The sequence below is a fragment of the Lathyrus oleraceus genome, chromosome 5 (assembly GCF_024323335.1).
Source record: "Lathyrus oleraceus cultivar Zhongwan6 chromosome 5, CAAS_Psat_ZW6_1.0, whole genome shotgun sequence".
Classification (NCBI taxonomy): domain Eukaryota; kingdom Viridiplantae; phylum Streptophyta; class Magnoliopsida; order Fabales; family Fabaceae; genus Lathyrus; species Lathyrus oleraceus.
Genome location: NC_066583.1, coordinates 80,231,107 through 80,249,730, shown reverse-complemented (window position 1 = coordinate 80,249,730; position 18,624 = coordinate 80,231,107). Strand labels below are relative to the sequence as shown.

The window sequence follows — 18,624 nt, the reverse complement described above, 5'->3', positions numbered from 1 at the left end:
CATAAGAATCCTGCAGAATTTTTGATTAGTCACCTCTCATTCGAAGTGTTTCAGACAGTAGGCCAAATCGCAAAGACAAGAGGTTGGTAAGGATAGCCTCTCGGCCCCAGATTCTAGGCTCTAGGTTGGTGAAGATCTTAGAGGCCCCACAGTTTATGTACCTGCCAAGATGAATGCACTGGTTGTAACACATGGAGAAATCCCTCACAAAAGAGAACATATCAAATTTCATTGAAATTCAAAGCTCATAAAAAGGGCAAAATTGCGGTGTACACTGTAATTATCGTTGCATACCGTTGTTAACTTGAAGACTTCTTCTCGCGATATTACTTTACAAAGGTCTCCACCAAGTTTATTTGCAATTTAAGGAGCATCATTAGCAATGTTTTACTTGCAGCAACACCGCCTGCCACTGTTGCACCTACTGCAGTAGCATTTTAACCCGACAATCACAATCCAAACTCTTTGACCAATACCTTTCCACAAAACCAACGGTTCCAAACTGTTATGACTTGTTTTCTGCAACAAATAACAAACTGCCTGCACAATGTTAACCACAACGGTATCAGTAACAAGCAAGCAATTCTTCAACAGAGAGCTTTAGGTAGAGAACTTGGTTTAGCGTTTGATCTGATAAATACTACTCGGTTACTATCCATTATCAGATTAGACAAAGGAAGGGATTGGCCATGTCAAGATAAGATGCAAGGGAAGAGATTCTGTACCTGATGATGAATCTGTACAAAAGCTTTGCAACGAGGTTCTGAACTTTTGCTCCCAGAGGCCAGACACAAAGAAATATATACTCGTACACTGCATTCCCAATCATATTACACAAGAAATAAATGAGAAAGAATAAGAAAAACAAAAACATAAAGTTGATTTCGAGATAATAACCATTGAATTTGATGGCAAACGCATTAAGTTGCAAACCTGGGATACAGCCGGCCTAGAGAGATTCAGAACTATTACTACAGCTTATTACCGTGGAGCCATGGACACCTTGCCGGTTAATGATGCCCTGAAAGTGAATGACAAGAGTCCAAATGCATTATCTATGCTGTTTGAGCTGGAATTGAAAAATGACGAGTGGGTGAAGGCAAAAGAAACTCTCCAGGCAACTAGCGATGCCACTGATAGGAAAGATTCATATGTTACACTTTCACTAAGAAAACCAGAATTACTTTGCTGCAGTTTGCAATAAAAAAGAGAAATCCAAAGCTAGAAGCGACTCATTTGGAAAAGGACAAAGATGGTTACCGGAAGTGGTTGGCTGGTGACTTGGCCTCAGGAGCACGAATCTAAACCGTAGCCACCGGTGTTCATCGCTGAAGCATCAACCGCCTGCATTTTCGACCAAGTCAAGCTATCTGCAACCAGTACACCTTGAACCTCAACCTGCTTCATCAAACAGATGTTCAAAATTTTCACTGCGGTAAAAGTTGAAATAATCAGTCAAAGCAGTAAAATCCGAAATACCCAAAATGGAGTCAAGACGAAACAGAGGAAGAAAAAGCAAGAGCGCAGATTACCTTTCCCTATTTGTATCATCAAACGGGCTAAAAGCACTTCTGAGCATCCGAAAAAGCGCTTCTGAGCTTTCTCCTTTGAGCCTTTACACACCAACTGAAACCCTAATGCGCAAGGATAAAAGGAAGCGAGTGTGAGGGAGAAAAGGGGACGGCGGAGGCGATTCAAAAAACCCTAGTCACAACGAAAAATTGAAAAAAGGAGTTAACGGACAAACCGAAAAGGCCCGAAATCTTCCTCCGCGGATCCTTCACCGTCAGCCACGACACCCTTCCAAACTCCATCATCACCGTCATTACCGCTACCGGAGGTGAGTGTTTTTTTTAAGTCTTTCTGGAGCATTCATTTGAGAGCAAGAGGATTGAGGGGTTTTTGGTGAGAAGAGGAAATTGAGAGCGAGTTCGAGGCGGAGAGTGGAGAGCGATGCAGAGGGAGTGAGATTGGGAGGAAAGGATTCACGAGCTAGAAGAGGAAGTCTGTTTTTCTTTTCTTTTTTTAATTTTCTTTCCCTAATTTATTTTAGATAGGATAGTTATTTAGATTAGAAATCTTTAAATAATATTAGTTTAGATTTTTTTAAATTAATATTAGTTTAGATTTTTTTTTTTAAAAAATAATTTTTAGTTTTTTTTTTTTTTAAATAATTTTAGTTTAGATCTTTTTTAAATAATGTTAGTTTAGATCTTTTTTTAAAATAATGTTAGTTTAGATCTTTTTTTAAATAATTGTTAGTTTAGATCTTTTTTTAAATAATTTTAGTTTAGATCTTTTTTAAATAATTTTAGTTTGGTTTTTTTTTTAAATCATTTTTAGTTTAGATTTTTAAAATAATATTAGTTTAGATTTTTTTTTTTTTTTTTAAAATAATTTTAGTTTAGATTTTGTAGGATATATTTAAAAATTCAAATTAGATTTAGGTTTAGAGTAAAGTACTGATTAATTAGGATTTTCTTATTTTGATTAGTTTAATTAGGTTTAATTAGGGTAGTCCATTAGTTTTCCTATTTATTAGTTTTTTTAGTTTTATTTCTTTTTTTATTTACCTTAGTTTATATATTTAGATTAGTACTTAAATAACAGTTAATGGTTAAATAGCCTAGTGGAGAGGGGTTAGTTCTATAGTCTTAGGTGGAGTGAGTTCGATACTCATACGTAGCACTTTTTGTAGTATTTCATTTTTCTTTAGTATTTTTTTTAGTATTTCATTTCTTTTTAGATTTTATATTTTATTATTATTTTGTTTTTAGTATTTTGTTTCTTGTAATATTTTTTATGTCCATGCTTCTTTATTTAATTTCATCATACATGCAAAACCTTTTTAAAAAAAACAAAAAAAATCATACTTTTCTCGATTTAATATCGAGCCCATTTTCAAACCCGTGTAAGTCGATTGCTTTTTAAGCATCGCCATCAACCTCACATAGCTTACTCTTGGGCTTTCTTACAATGAGCCGGTTCTCTTGCACTTACACTCATGCATTATTTGTTTGTGCCCGATTTTATTTATTTCATGATTTTTTAATCCCCATTTGACAAATGTACCCCACTCCCCCAATGTGTAATAATTTTGTACCTTTTATTTCTCTATTGCTTGGTTGTTTAGTTAGATGCTAATATAAGAATAAAATCGACAATTTCAAAAAATACAAAAATATGACTCGATTCAACGTCGAGCTTTTTCTCAATAAACGAATCAATTCCTTTCCCTCCTATTCCATCCCATTTCAAAAAAAAAACTTCATCAAATGCTTGATCCAACGTCAAGCCATTTTTCTAATAAAAACTCAAAAAATATTAATCCCTATCTAGACTTTTTTAATAAAGATGGAAATGGAACGTGGTGTATACCGCGCACTCCTGAGGTTAAGATTCGAGACGTATGCCTCGCCAATCTTAACTCTCGCCATCATCCAAATTTATCCACTTTGTTCTCTCGAACACTCATTCAATCTTTCTCAAACGCCCAATCAATACTTGATCTAGGTCAAGTCATTTTCACAATAAAAACCAAAGTAACTAATTCTTACTTAAACACTTTTTCAAAGGTGGAAATGGAACATGGTGTATACCATGCACTCCTGAGGTTAAGATTCGAGACGTATGCCTCGCCAATCTTAACTCTCGCCATCATCTAAAATCGTCAATGTGGTTTCGTCAAACCTTTTTCTCAATCAAATTTAAGATACTTAAATCTTATTTAAGACTCTTTCAATAAAGGTGGAAATGGAACATGATGTATATCATGCACTCCTGAGGTTAAGATTCGAGACGTATGCCTCGCCAATCTCAACTCTCGCCATCGTCTAAAAATTGTTAATGCGGTTTCGTCAAACCCTTTCTCAATCAAATTCTAAAATACCTAATCTTTATTAGACCCTTTCAATAAAGATGGAAATGGAACATGGTGTATACCATGCACTCCTGAGACTAGGATTCGAGATGTATATCTCGCTCATCCAAGTTCTCGCCGTCACTCAAAATACGTCAACCAATCAAACTCTTTTCTCGCCGCCGTGCGATTAATTAAAAACCTTTTTCATAAATGAAAGGTATCTTGTCTTAAGTGATACAAAACAATGTTTCGGCCACGATTGTTGAGTAGAGATAAATGACGCTTTTCCGAATGTAGATTTATAAATCCGTTCGATGTGTGGTATGCGTCCACTCCTCATCTGTTTTGGGTAAAACAATGTTTTCGTCGATTAATACAATATAGCTTTCGCTAAAAAAATTGACCAACAAACAAACATTTTTCTACCCAGAACTACGTAAGCCTTGATTTCTCTTTTGAGATACGTAGGAGCAGGATTTTTAAATCTTGTCAGGCCCACTAATAAAAAACTTAGGTTTAGTCCTTCGTTAAAAAATCCAAAAACTTTATCCCCTCTTCTATTCTTTCTTTCCCACCTAATAAACTGAAAAGCCTAACATTTTAACTAACACTAACGCACACAATTGACCTAATGGTTCCCGTTGAGTACAACGGACGTGAGGGGTGCTAATACCTTCCCCTTGCGTAATCGACTCCCGAACCCTGATATTGGTTGCGATGACCATATCTTATCCTTTCATTTCTCTTGGGTTTTATCGATATTTCCCCTTTCCTTTTTAGGAATAAATAAAGTTCGGTGGCGACTCTGTTCAGTCCATCATTGCGAGCGTGCGATCGCGCTTCGCTTTGAAGTCGTATCCCCATTTTTTTCGAGGTGCGACAGATGGCGACTCTGCTGGGGACTCAAATCCCTAAGCGAGTCAAGCCTAGTTAGGACGTCTGTGTGCCTTTGTTTGTTTAATTGTGTGGCTTTTCCTTATTTATTGCTTTTGATTATCTTTATTATTATATTGATATATCTGTTGTATATTGGTTCTATTGTGATTGTTGGTACTTGGATGATTTGATTGCAAACCATGTGGGAAAGACTCTACACCCGAGTCTAGAGTGAAAAAACATAAGATAGGACGATGGTTGAGTAGTACGGACTCCCGAGGTGAATACTTCGTAAGGGTCGGTACGAGAACCTCACTTAGAGTAGATTCTTTTGCAAATATTGTCGCCCGAGGTGTATACCTCGTAAGCGGCGATGTTTCAAAGGGGTCCATGACTCTAAGAACCTTTTAGAACATTAAACCTTTGGCCGACTAGAAATGATGGTCGCGTAGTATGGATTCCCGAGGTGTATGCTTCGTAAGAATCGATACGAGAACCTCGCTCAGAATAGATTCCCTAGATGGAGTTGATGACCGGAAAGTATTTTCCGTAAGCGTCAAACAGTCTTTTGAATCCAGGACTCTGAGTACCCTGTCTAGAACCCAGTCGATGGTTACGTAGTACGGACTCGCGAGGTGTATGCTTCGTAAGAGTCGGTACGAGAACCTCACCCAGAATAGATTCCCTTGATGGAGTTGACGACCGGGAAGTATTTCCCGTAAGCGTCAAACAGTCTTGTGAATCAATGACTCTGGGGATCCTTTGTAACAAAGCCTTAGATCTTACCCGGTGAGAACCTATTCTTGGAAAACAATCAGATTTATCAGTACCTCGGACTTTTGAACCCGTGTATTGAAGAAAAACACAAATATGCATGGCTTGCATTGCATTCATTCATTGCATTTGCATCGCATCATAATGCATGTCATTCTCCAGACAAATTACCAAAAAAAAAAAAAAAAAAAAAAAAAAAAAACTCATCCATCTTTTGTCCGTGAAGCAAAGTGATTCTCAACACGCGTTTAGAACAAAGAACCATGTCTCAGGAGATGATAGACGAGCTAAGGAAAAGCCAAGAAGCACTGAAGGGGGAACTCAATCTTTTGAAGAGCCAAATGAGATGGGTCTTGGAAACGGTGCAAGTCTTGTTGGGAAGAGAGGGTCACCCAATATACGCTGCTGCAACAAAGAGAGCTACTACCCCGCATCCATCCGGTGTTACCTCAAGTCAAGGGAAATTCTATGTGGCAACTCCTCATTTACCAGTATATGGACCTCCCTCAAGGCGTCATCATCAACATCCTCTGGCTATTGCTCCTCAAAGTCACCAAAGCCAGGTTCAAAACAAAAATCAGAATCAGAGCAAGAAGAACCAGGATCACAATGACTCGATTCCGGTACCATATAGCAAGCTTTACCCGCTACTGATCCAGAATACTTTGGTAACCCCTCGAGCTCTCACACCTGTGTCACCATACCTGCCATGGTACAATCCAAATGCAACATGTGAATTCCATAAAGGGGCATTGGGACATGACCTAGATTCTTGCTGTGCACTAAGATATTTGGTACGAGGACTGATTAACAAGAAGAGCTTAGTCTTTGAAGAAGATCACCCGAAGATCAAGTGTGAATACCATACTGGGACAATGGGGCACCCCATCGAGGAATGCAAGAGTTTTAAGCTCAAACTGCGAGGATTGATTGACATAGGGTCACTAACACTCAAGGAGGCAGGCTCAGGTACATATACCTTGATTTCTGAGCCAAGTAATGATAAAGGGAAAGGACCCTTGATACCCCTCAAGGTTTTGTACCACAAGGAAGATGTCAGGGATATGGCTAGTGAGCTATCATTGTTTCCTGGTAAGAGCATTGAGATACCGCCTTGGATTTCCAATGTCACGACCTATACCAATGAAAGAAAAGGAGAAGTGAGTAGTGGATCCAAGAGGGTTGCGTTCAACGATGAGAATGAAGGAAAAGAATTTGAAGATCATCGTGTCAATGTCAAAAAGCTTGTTGATCCAAACCTTCAAGTTTGAAGAAGTCAATTCCCTAAAGTCGGCAATCATTTGGCTGTTTCAACACTTCTTTTGTAGTTTCTTTGCATGTTGATTGTTAATTGCTTTTAAGCATTGTTGTTTTCTTTGAATTGGTAAGATTAATGAAAGGTTTATGCATCTTTTGAATTAATCCATTCGTATTCACTCGTTTTTCATTTATGTTAAAAAACAAAAACAAAATACTCCTCTCATTCACTTTTGTTTATCAAACTGTTGTGTTAACAAAGATTGGAGGGAGGATGATGAAAACAAAACACCTGAAATTGTTGTGGTATGCTTTTGAGTAAAACCTTGTCGATGATGTAAGGCATTGTTTCAAATCCCCAAACACTGGAGTGATAAGGAGTTAATCCCTAGACAACCACTTTGAGCCTAGAAGTTGGTGTTTATTTCGGATCTAAAACCCTTAATCTTAACCTGGGGCAGGGTAGTTGTGTTCAGATATTTTGATCAGGTATTCGATCTTTCAAAAATCGTCCATATGAACACCCTCCAATTAAGTTCAACCACATGTTATCCTTCGCGCACATGTTGAAGTGTCGAAGAAGTTGAGAAAAGATAAAATTAATGTTGGTTGATCCTCATCCACCAATAATGTGGCAGTCAACACCTTTTAAAAAAAAAATATAGAAAAAGCCCACTAGGTCAAATACCACAAGATGACTTAGGCAAAAGTTAGGGCATCCCGATGGACCAAAAGCTTCAAAGAAGCAGTCCAGGAAAAATTAGGGATAAAGAAAATCAATCGAAAGAGGTCACCAAAATCCTCAACAAAACAAAAAAATAAGGTGACTGCCATTTCAAGAAAATTCGTCTTGAATCCTCATCACACCTTCGAACCCTCTTGGAAGTCGAATGCGTGTATTGAATTAACTGAATGTAGGAACTGGAGATCATCAAGAAGAAGGGGAGGGTAAAAACAAATTTTGAGCCTTATATCCTTTTGTTTCAAGAAACCGCGAACCAGACCACGTTATAACCCTTAAAAGACCTAATTGAGGCAGGGTTCATTTTGAAAGCATACTATAACCAGGTGGTGTTAACTTGACTCCAAACGATTTTTGTTAATCATTTGATGGCACCAACTTGCATACTGTGAATGAGTTGATCACCATTTGTGTTCTTATCAACGACTTTTCACCCATTCATATCAATAAACTTTGATTTCAAATTTTTGCATAAGCATGGAATTAAAATTACCATTTTTGAATGAACAATCTTATTTGCGAGTCAACACTCAGCATCAAAGAAATTCAATACACAGTTGAGGAACTTGATAAAGTGAAAGAAGTCCAAATAGGGGAAATCACTTTGAGCATCAGTTAATTCGAGCTAATCACCCTAAGGGTCATCTAGCCAAGAGTAATCTGCTTCAAGAATCAGACCGGGGCAAGCCACCTCAGAGCTCAGTAAGTCCAATCACTCCATGGTTCAGTTAGCCAAGAGTAATTTGCTTCAAGACTTAGACCGGGGCAAGCCACCTCAGAGCTCAATGAATCCAGCTATCCAAAGGACAATCAATCAAGAGTCTACCATTCCAGCATTTGGTTAGTCAAGTTCGGACCGCTGCAAGTTACAAACGCTTGGGGCATGCCATCTCGAGGTAGTCTCATGGCAGGTTGTTTCCAAACCCACTCTCAAGGTTAACATTGCCAAGGTCTCAACAAACTGGGGCAAGATGAGCCACAGAGGGGCAGAACCTCTTTCTTCGTGCTTTCAAACTGCTCAAACAAATTCTGCCATACGTCAACAACTATCGAGTTTAAGACGAGTGCCCGAAAATTATGCTAGCACGATTCATTAATCCTCCAAAAGGATCCATTGGCTGAGCTGTGGCTATCAAACTGGATAGAATTCTCCTTTGACAACATCTATCACAAATATTTGGTTAAGTTCTCGGTGTTGAGGAATCATGAGCTTCCATAAAAATCCTTTACAAACTCCCAGTCTGCCCAGTGTCAGCATTCTCATAATCATGATCATTCATATATCATGCATAAAAGGAAATTCAAATCATGCATAGCCGAAATGTACTTCGTGCTCATTTTGCATTGACTCAGGTCTTGTTGTTGATCCTATATCCTTTGACCTTTGATTCCAGTCTGTATTTGGTGCCCTTAAACCATCATCCGGTTTTTGCAGTCATTTTCAAATCCAACCCAGTTGGCACCTATTAGAAAATTTTCCATTTAGGTTCATTTTCTTTTTGGATTATCCGATGAATTTCCGGATTACTCCTTGGTTTATTGATGAATTTCCACAACTTGTCTGATGTATTTCCAGATGTTTCACCATCTATCTGAGGTGTTCTCTGATGTGTCTATATTCTGATGTATTTCCAGAATTTCCTTGATATATTACCAAATGTGTCTGCATTCTGTTGTATTTCCGGAATATCACTTGTAATTCTGATGCATTTCCAGAATTTGTTTCTTTTACTCTCTGATGAATTCCCAGACATGTCACTTTTATTCTGACGAAATTCCAGAACCCCTATGTCATTCCCTGGAATTGTTTCAAGGCTCATTGGTGTCTCCTAAAAATCAGTTGTTGTTAGGCATTATTCCAAGCTCAGTTGTTACTGGAACTCATTTCAAAGTCCAATTGTTGTTATTCCGGGGTCCGGTCATGCTTGAACCTACTCTGAAGATTCTTTGTTCAATCCTATTCAGGTCATGTACGAACCTGTCATTGAACCCTTTTATTCCGGGGTCCGGTCATGCTTGAACCTACTCTGAAGATTCTTTGTTCAATCCTATTCAGGTCATGTATGAACCTGTCATTGAACCTTTTTATTCCGGGGTCCGTTCATGCTTGAACCTACTCTGAAGATTCTTTGTTCAATCCTATTCAGGTCATGTACGAACCTGTCATTGAACCTTTTTATTCCGGGGTCCGGTCATGCTTGAACCTACTCTGAAGATTCTTTGTTCAATCCTATTCAGGTCATGTACGAACCTGTCATTGAACCTTTTTATTCCGGGGTCCGTTCATGCTTGAACCTACTCTGAAGATCCTTTGTTCAATCCTATTCAGGTCATGTACGAACCTGTCATTGAACCCTTTTATTTCGGGGTCCGGTCATGCTTGAACCTACTCTGAAGATTCTTTGTTCAATCCTATTCAGGTCATGTATGAACCTGTCATTGAACCTTTTTATTCCGGGGTCCGGTCATGCTTGAACCTACTCTGAAGATTCTTTGTTCAATCCTATTCAGGTCATGTGTGAACCTGTTGTTGAACCTTTTTATTCCGGGGTCCGGTCGTGCTTGAACCTACTCTGAAGATTCTTTGTTCAATCCTATCCAGGTCATGTATGAACCTGTCATTGAACCCTTTTATTCCGGGGTCCGGTCATGCTTGAACCTACTCTGAAGATTCTTTGTTCAATTCCATTCAGGTCATGTATGAACCTGTCATTGAACCTTTTATTCCGGGGTCAGGTCATACTTGAACTTGCTCTGAAGAGTTTTCTCCTTGATTATTCCCCAGCGTTGTCAGGTCATAATAGAACCTGTTGTAGCATCTTTTCCTTCATTCGGTTTCGGTAAGTCATGTGTGAACTTACTACCGAAATCCCGTGTATTCTAAGTGTCGTTCATCAAATCTCACTTTGAATACTCCCCAGTGTGTGTCTGATTCTCCAGCCGGACTGTTTCCCCAGCAAGTTGTTTTTTACCCCATTTGTCTGTCTCCCTGTGGATCATCAGTATTCCCCACAGTTTTGGTTTGTCTAGTAGCATCTCCTGTTAAGGGTCCATCATATCCCTAGCAGATAAAATTACAAAAAAAAAAAAAGAATCATGCATCCATGCATATCCATGCATATCATGGCATATCATGGCATATCATATCATATCACATCATGTCATGGGGATTCAGGATCAAAATCCGGGTCTTCTTAGTATTTAATCATCTCCCACTATGATCATATGAAGAGTGTCCTGCTTCATATTCTCTAGTTGAAGACGCTTAAATAGGGGCAACTGTCATACCCCGATTTTGACCCTGGAAATTTTCCATTTTTTTCTTTTATTTTTGCATTTTTGCATACATTCATCGGTATAAAATGGATTTTAATCACTTGACTTTTGTAATTTTTCAATATTTGATTTTAATTTCAAATCAAGTTTAAAGCCAAATTTCAATTTAATTTTAATTGTTATCTTTACTAATGATTCAAATCTCTAATTGATTTTAATTTTCAAATAGATGTTAGAATTGATGTCAAAAGTAATTTTAACAAATTATTGGATTAATTTGATTTTGATTGGGTTTTCTACTGATTTTTTATTATTATTTAAATTGATATTTAAATTAGTCTTGGATTATTTCTAAAAAAAATCCATTTTTATATCCATAGTACATTTCAAAATCAAAATAGCATTACAACATTTTCATAAATAATAAAAAAATCATGTTCCAAATTGCATTTCTCAACATTTTCATGCAAGTTCATCCTATTACATAAATCCTACAAATACAATCTTAATGAATAATCAAAATTCCATCAAGAATCTAAATTCCAGCATCCCAATAATTCACTCCAAAAAAGAGTTCTACAACACATGATAACAAATCAATATCATAACAGAAGGTTTTCAACATCGCTTTCCAGTTCCTAATAGAACCTTCACAAAAAAAGAAGGAAAATTGATCAACTTGTTATAGTTTACTAGAATCAAGAATGACCAATCAATTTTGTTTACAAAGTGACAAAGTTAACAAATAATAAGGGAGGAGCAGTTCATGCTCATAGCCACGGATTTACACATCAGTTGCATATGAAAGTATTGTTGTTGCTGCTGAAGGTAGTTTCCACTAGTTACTTGAACTCGTGGGTATGAAGGATTTTGCTGTTCACATTGGCGGAAGACTCCTTTGTATCCATGTTATACAAATCCTCTCTGCCCAGGCTGGTTCAAGCCACCTGTTTTTGTTTCCTTGCAACCACTCGGTCTTCAGTTCCTGCATGACAGATAATTCGACGGTTAGATCTGAGTGTGCTCTCCGGTACCAAATATGCTCAAATAGATTTAAGGCATGTGATAAATTTGAAGCTTTATGTTGCAGATGTCATAGTTACTAACTAGTTTTCAACCAACACTGATGCCGAATTAGAATGCGGTTAGAAATTTACCTGAGATGCCAGAGCTTAAGATGCTGTAGCATGTAGTCATCACAGCTATGTTGACAAAGGAACTGTAACCTGTGGTATTTGCAGTTCAAACCTGAAGCATGTTTCCTTGAAACTAATGGTTGAAGCTACTGAAAGAAAACTTTGGAATAAGGAGATATCTGCTAGAAGGAGAGCCTTGAGAAGTTGATGGAAATATATCAAACTTACCATAAGAATCCTGCAGAATTTTTGATTAGTCACCTCTCATTCGAAGTGTTTCAGACAGTAGGCCAAATCGCAAAGACAAGAGGTTGGTAAGGATAGCCTCTCGGCCCCAGATTCTAGGCTCTAGGTTGGTGAAGATCTTAGAGGCCCCACAGTTTATGTACCTGCCAAGATGAATGCACTGGTTGTAACACATGGAGAAATCCCTCACAAAAGAGAACATATCAAATTTCATTGAAATTCAAAGCTCATAAAAAGGGCAAAATTGCGGTGTACACTGTAATTATCGTTGCATACCGTTGTTAACTTGAAGACTTCTTCTCGCGATATTACTTTACAAAGGTCTCCACCAAGTTTATTTGCAATTTAAGGAGCATCATTAGCAATGTTTTACTTGCAGCAACACCGCCTGCCACTGTTGCACCTACTGCAGTAGCATTTTAACCCGACAATCACAATCCAAACTCTTTGACCAATACCTTTCCACAAAACCAACGGTTCCAAACTGTTATGACTTGTTTTCTGCAACAAATAACAAACTGCCTGCACAATGTTAACCACAACGGTATCAGTAACAAGCAAGCAATTCTTCAACAGAGAGCTTTAGGTAGAGAACTTGGTTTAGCGTTTGATCTGATAAATACTACTCGGTTACTATCCATTATCAGATTAGACAAAGGAAGGGATTGGCCATGTCAAGATAAGATGCAAGGGAAGAGATTCTGTACCTGATGATGAATCTGTACAAAAGCTTTGCAACGAGGTTCTGAACTTTTGCTCCCAGAGGCCAGACACAAAGAAATATATACTCGTACACTGCATTCCCAATCATATTACACAAGAAATAAATGAGAAAGAATAAGAAAAACAAAAACATAAAGTTGATTTCGAGATAATAACCATTGAATTTGATGGCAAACGCATTAAGTTGCAAACCTGGGATACAGCCGGCCTAGAGAGATTCAGAACTATTACTACAGCTTATTACCGTGGAGCCATGGACACCTTGCCGGTTAATGATGCCCTGAAAGTGAATGACAAGAGTCCAAATGCATTATCTATGCTGTTTGAGCTGGAATTGAAAAATGACGAGTGGGTGAAGGCAAAAGAAACTCTCCAGGCAACTAGCGATGCCACTGATAGGAAAGATTCATATGTTACACTTTCACTAAGAAAACCAGAATTACTTTGCTGCAGTTTGCAATAAAAAAGAGAAATCCAAAGCTAGAAGCGACTCATTTGGAAAAGGACAAAGATGGTTACCGGAAGTGGTTGGCTGGTGACTTGGCCTCAGGAGCACGAATCTAAACCGTAGCCACCGGTGTTCATCGCTGAAGCATCAACCGCCTGCATTTTCGACCAAGTCAAGCTATCTGCAACCAGTACACCTTGAACCTCAACCTGCTTCATCAAACAGATGTTCAAAATTTTCACTGCGGTAAAAGTTGAAATAATCAGTCAAAGCAGTAAAATCCGAAATACCCAAAATGGAGTCAAGACGAAACAGAGGAAGAAAAAGCAAGAGCGCAGATTACCTTTCCCTATTTGTATCATCAAACGGGCTAAAAGCACTTCTGAGCATCCGAAAAAGCGCTTCTGAGCTTTCTCCTTTGAGCCTTTACACACCAACTGAAACCCTAATGCGCAAGGATAAAAGGAAGCGAGTGTGAGGGAGAAAAGGGGACGGCGGAGGCGATTCAAAAAACCCTAGTCACAACGAAAAATTGAAAAAAGGAGTTAACGGACAAACCGAAAAGGCCCGAAATCTTCCTCCGCGGATCCTTCACCGTCAGCCACGACACCCTTCCAAACTCCATCATCACCGTCATTACCGCTACCGGAGGTGAGTGTTTTTTTTAAGTCTTTCTGGAGCATTCATTTGAGAGCAAGAGGATTGAGGGGTTTTTGGTGAGAAGAGGAAATTGAGAGCGAGTTCGAGGCGGAGAGTGGAGAGCGATGCAGAGGGAGTGAGATTGGGAGGAAAGGATTCACGAGCTAGAAGAGGAAGTCTGTTTTTCTTTTCTTTTTTTAATTTTCTTTCCCTAATTTATTTTAGATAGGATAGTTATTTAGATTAGAAATCTTTAAATAATATTAGTTTAGATTTTTTTAAATTAATATTAGTTTAGATTTTTTTTTTTTTTTTTAAAATAATTTTAGTTTAGATTTTGTAGGATATATTTAAAAATTCAAATTAGATTTAGGTTTAGAGTAAAGTACTGATTAATTAGGATTTTCTTATTTTGATTAGTTTAATTAGGTTTAATTAGGGTAGTCCATTAGTTTTCCTATTTATTAGTTTTTTTAGTTTTATTTCTTTTTTTATTTACCTTAGTTTATATATTTAGATTAGTACTTAAATAACAGTTAATGGTTAAATAGCCTAGTGGAGAGGGGTTAGTTCTATAGTCTTAGGTGGAGTGAGTTCGATACTCATACATAGCACTTTTTGTAGTATTTCATTTTTCTTTAGTATTTTTTTTAGTATTTCATTTCTTTTTAGATTTTATATTTTATTATTATTTTGTTTTTAGTATTTTGTTTCTTGTAATATTTTTTATGTCCATGCTTCTTTATTTAATTTCATCATACATGCAAAACCTTTTTAAAAAAAAACAAAAAAAATCATACTTTTCTCGATTTAATATCGAGCCCATTTTCAAACCCGTGTAAGTCGATTGCTTTTTAAGCATCGCCATCAACCTCACATAGCTTACTCTTGGGCTTTCTTACAATGAGCCGGTTCTCTTGCACTTACACTCATGCATTATTTGTTTGTGCCCGATTTTATTTATTTCATGATTTTTTAATCCCCATTTGACAAATGTACCCCACTCCCCCAATGTGTAATAATTTTGTACCTTTTATTTCTCTATTGCTTGGTTGTTTAGTTAGATGCTAATATAAGAATAAAATCGACAATTTCAAAAAATACAAAAATATGACTCGATTCAACGTCGAGCTTTTTCTCAATAAACGAATCAATTCCTTTCCCTCCTATTCCATCCCATTTCAAAAAAAAAACTTCATCAAATGCTTGATCCAACGTCAAGCCATTTTTCTAATAAAAACTCAAAAAATATTAATCCCTATCTAGACTTTTTTAATAAAGATGGAAATGGAACGTGGTGTATACCGCGCACTCCTGAGGTTAAGATTCGAGACGTATGCCTCGCCAATCTTAACTCTCGCCATCATCCAAATTTATCCACTTTGTTCTCTCGAACACTCATTCAATCTTTCTCAAACGCCCAATCAATACTTGATCTAGGTCAAGTCATTTTCACAATAAAAACCAAAGTAACTAATTCTTACTTAAACACTTTTTCAAAGGTGGAAATGGAACATGGTGTATACCATGCACTCCTGAGGTTAAGATTCGAGACGTATGCCTCGCCAATCTTAACTCTCGCCATCATCTAAAATCGTCAATGTGGTTTCGTCAAACCTTTTTCTCAATCAAATTTAAGATACTTAAATCTTATTTAAGACTCTTTCAATAAAGGTGGAAATGGAACATGATGTATATCATGCACTCCTGAGGTTAAGATTCGAGACGTATGCCTCGCCAATCTCAACTCTCGCCATCGTCTAAAAATTGTTAATGCGGTTTCGTCAAACCCTTTCTCAATCAAATTCTAAAATACCTAATCTTTATTAGACCCTTTCAATAAAGATGGAAATGGAACATGGTGTATACCATGCACTCCTGAGACTAGGATTCGAGATGTATATCTCGCTCATCCAAGTTCTCGCCGTCACTCAAAATACGTCAACCAATCAAACTCTTTTCTCGCCGCCGTGCGATTAATTAAAAACCTTTTTCATAAATGAAAGGTATCTTGTCTTAAGTGATACAAAACAATGTTTCGGCCACGATTGTTGAGTAGAGATAAATGACGCTTTTCCGAATGTAGATTTATAAATCCGTTCGATGTGTGGTATGCGTCCACTCCTCATCTGTTTTGGGTAAAACAATGTTTTCGTCGATTAATACAATATAGCTTTCGCTAAAAAAATTGACCAACAAACAAACATTTTTCTACCCAGAACTACGTAAGCCTTGATTTCTCTTTTGAGATACGTAGGAGCAGGATTTTTAAATCTTGTCAGGCCCACTAATAAAAAACTTAGGTTTAGTCCTTCGTTAAAAAATCCAAAAACTTTATCCCCTCTTCTATTCTTTCTTTCCCACCTAATAAACTGAAAAGCCTAACATTTTAACTAACACTAACGCACACAATTGACCTAATGGTTCCCGTTGAGTACAACGGACGTGAGGGGTGCTAATACCTTCCCCTTGCGTAATCGACTCCCGAACCCTGATATTGGTTGCGATGACCATATCTTATCCTTTCATTTCTCTTGGGTTTTATCGATATTTCCCCTTTCCTTTTTAGGAATAAATAAAGTTCGGTGGCGACTCTGTTCAGTCCATCATTGCGAGCGTGCGATCGCGCTTCGCTTTGAAGTCGTATCCCCATTTTTTTCGAGGTGCGACAACGAGTAGTCATTTATCCGATAATATCCTAAAGATGGGATGATGACTATGGGAACCTCTTGTAGAACATGATTGTCAGGTTTAACCATAGTACACTCCCTTTGGGTGGTTCTTAACCGAGACTCCATGCTCGTGACTTGCAACAAACCCTGGATTCATGGTTGATTCGTTCTTGTATATCCTTAATATCAATGGAACTTGGGTGTTGATAAGGTGTAAACCATAATCCACCAAAATGGATGATTGATATTAAGGATGACTTGATCCATCCCATGACCTTTGTGTGGTGTGATTTGCTTGATCCTTGAGTGTGATTGTTGCATCCATGCATTCATGCATTCATACACATCCATATCATCAATAATGAGAAAAATTTCAAGGAACTTAAGAGGTTTATTTGCAAATTTTCAAACATGGATAAGCAAAGAAGGAATACGAAGAAGTATAGTTTCAGACAACCCGACCTGAAAGAGTTAAGGAGTTTGACATCCTATGTATTAGGCCCCTTGGAGTTCAAGGCTCGTCATGGGAAGCTTCTATCTATTCTTGATACTCAGGTGGATGAAGGTCTGATGGGTGTGTTGGTACAGTTCTATGATCCCTTGTACCGTTGCTTCACATTTCCGGATTCCCAGCTTTTGCCCACGCTTGAGGAGTATGCCTATCTTGTGGGTATACCAATTCTAGATCAGTTGTCGTTCAGTGGCTTGGAGACGGTTCCTACTTCTCAAGAGATTACTGATCTGTTGCATATAGATGGATTTGTTATTGGTGCTCATATGACTACCAAGGGTGGAATTCAAGGTCTCTCGTCTAATTTCCTCATTGCTCAAGCTACTATGTATGGGAAGGCCATGAGTGAGGACGCCTTTGAAGCCATATTTGTACTTCTCATCTATGGGCTAGTGTTATTCCCCAACATCGACAAGTTTGTGGATGTGAACGCTATTAGGATTTTCTCTACTCTTAATCATGTTCCTACTCTGTTGGGTGACACTTATTTCTCTTTGCATATGAGGAATGCAAAGGGTGGTGGTACCATTGTGTGTTGTTTGCCTCTGTTGTACAAGTGGTTTATTTCGCACTTGCCACAGACGGTCGCCTTCAAGGAGAACAAAGGATGTCTATGGTGGTCCATGAGACTTATGTCTCTCACTAATGACGATATCTTTTGGTACAACCGTGTGTATAATGGTGTGCAGATTGTTGACTCTTGTGGTGAATTCTCCAATGTGCCTCTTCTTGGTACATGTGGTGGGATTAGCTACAACCCTGTTTTGGCACGTCGTCAGCTTGGGTTCCCCTTAAAGGATAACCTAATAACATTTTGTTAGAAGGTGTGTTCTTTCAAGAGGGTAAAGATCCCCAAAACTTGAAGGGCAGGATGGTCCGCGCTTGGCGCAAGATTCATAAGAAGGGGAGGAAAGAGCTTGGTCTGAAGAATTGTATTGCTTTGGAACCCTATACCTCGTGGGTTAGAAGGAGAGCTTCTGAGTACCTTATGCCTTATGACTACCCGATACCTACACCTATGGTTATGGTTGGGCCTTCAACCCTCCCTAACCAAGGAGTAGATGAGTTGAGAGATGAAGACCGTTCGCGTGCTTGGGTCCGTGAGCGAGAGGAGCTACTTCAGCAGCTTAGAGATAAGGATGCGTTGATAGAGTTTCTTGAGCATCAGGTTATCGACGAGCCTGATGATGTGGTGACTTCTCTTCTTCCTCAGTCTTCCAGGTTTTGGAAGAGGAAGTACGATCGACTCGCCAAAGAGAAGGCAGATATGGAGGCAGCCTATGAGAGGGAGGTGAAGAGGCTTCGTGCAGCTTATCTTCCAGTCTCGAGAGCTTTGGATGATTGCTTCTAGGGTTCCATAGGATGTTCATTTTCCTTCTCTCTTGTATTGTATTTGGTTACCAAGACTATACTTCTTTGGTGTAAAAAATTTTCCAAATATTATTGATATGTTTATTTCCAT

At 38.2% G+C, this 18,624-nt stretch overlaps 1 long non-coding RNA gene across 7 annotated transcripts; it reads right to left on the bottom strand.

Annotated features, from left to right (window-relative positions):
- Positions 1 to 502: 502 nt before the first annotated feature.
- On the bottom strand, positions 503 to 13,647 carry LOC127087838 (uncharacterized). Of its 7 annotated transcripts, none has more exons than XR_007790060.1 (4): positions 13,412 to 13,647; positions 934 to 1,133; positions 726 to 813; positions 503 to 540 (listed from the first exon to the last, which is right to left on the bottom strand). It is a non-coding gene; the product is annotated as an uncharacterized LOC127087838 (long non-coding RNA). The 7 variants fall into 7 exon arrangements; XR_007790064.1 differs by having other exon boundaries at positions 934 to 1,021; XR_007790059.1 differs by lacking the exon at positions 13,412 to 13,647 and adding an exon at positions 1,261 to 1,464.
- Positions 13,648 to 18,624: the final 4,977 nt, after the last annotated feature.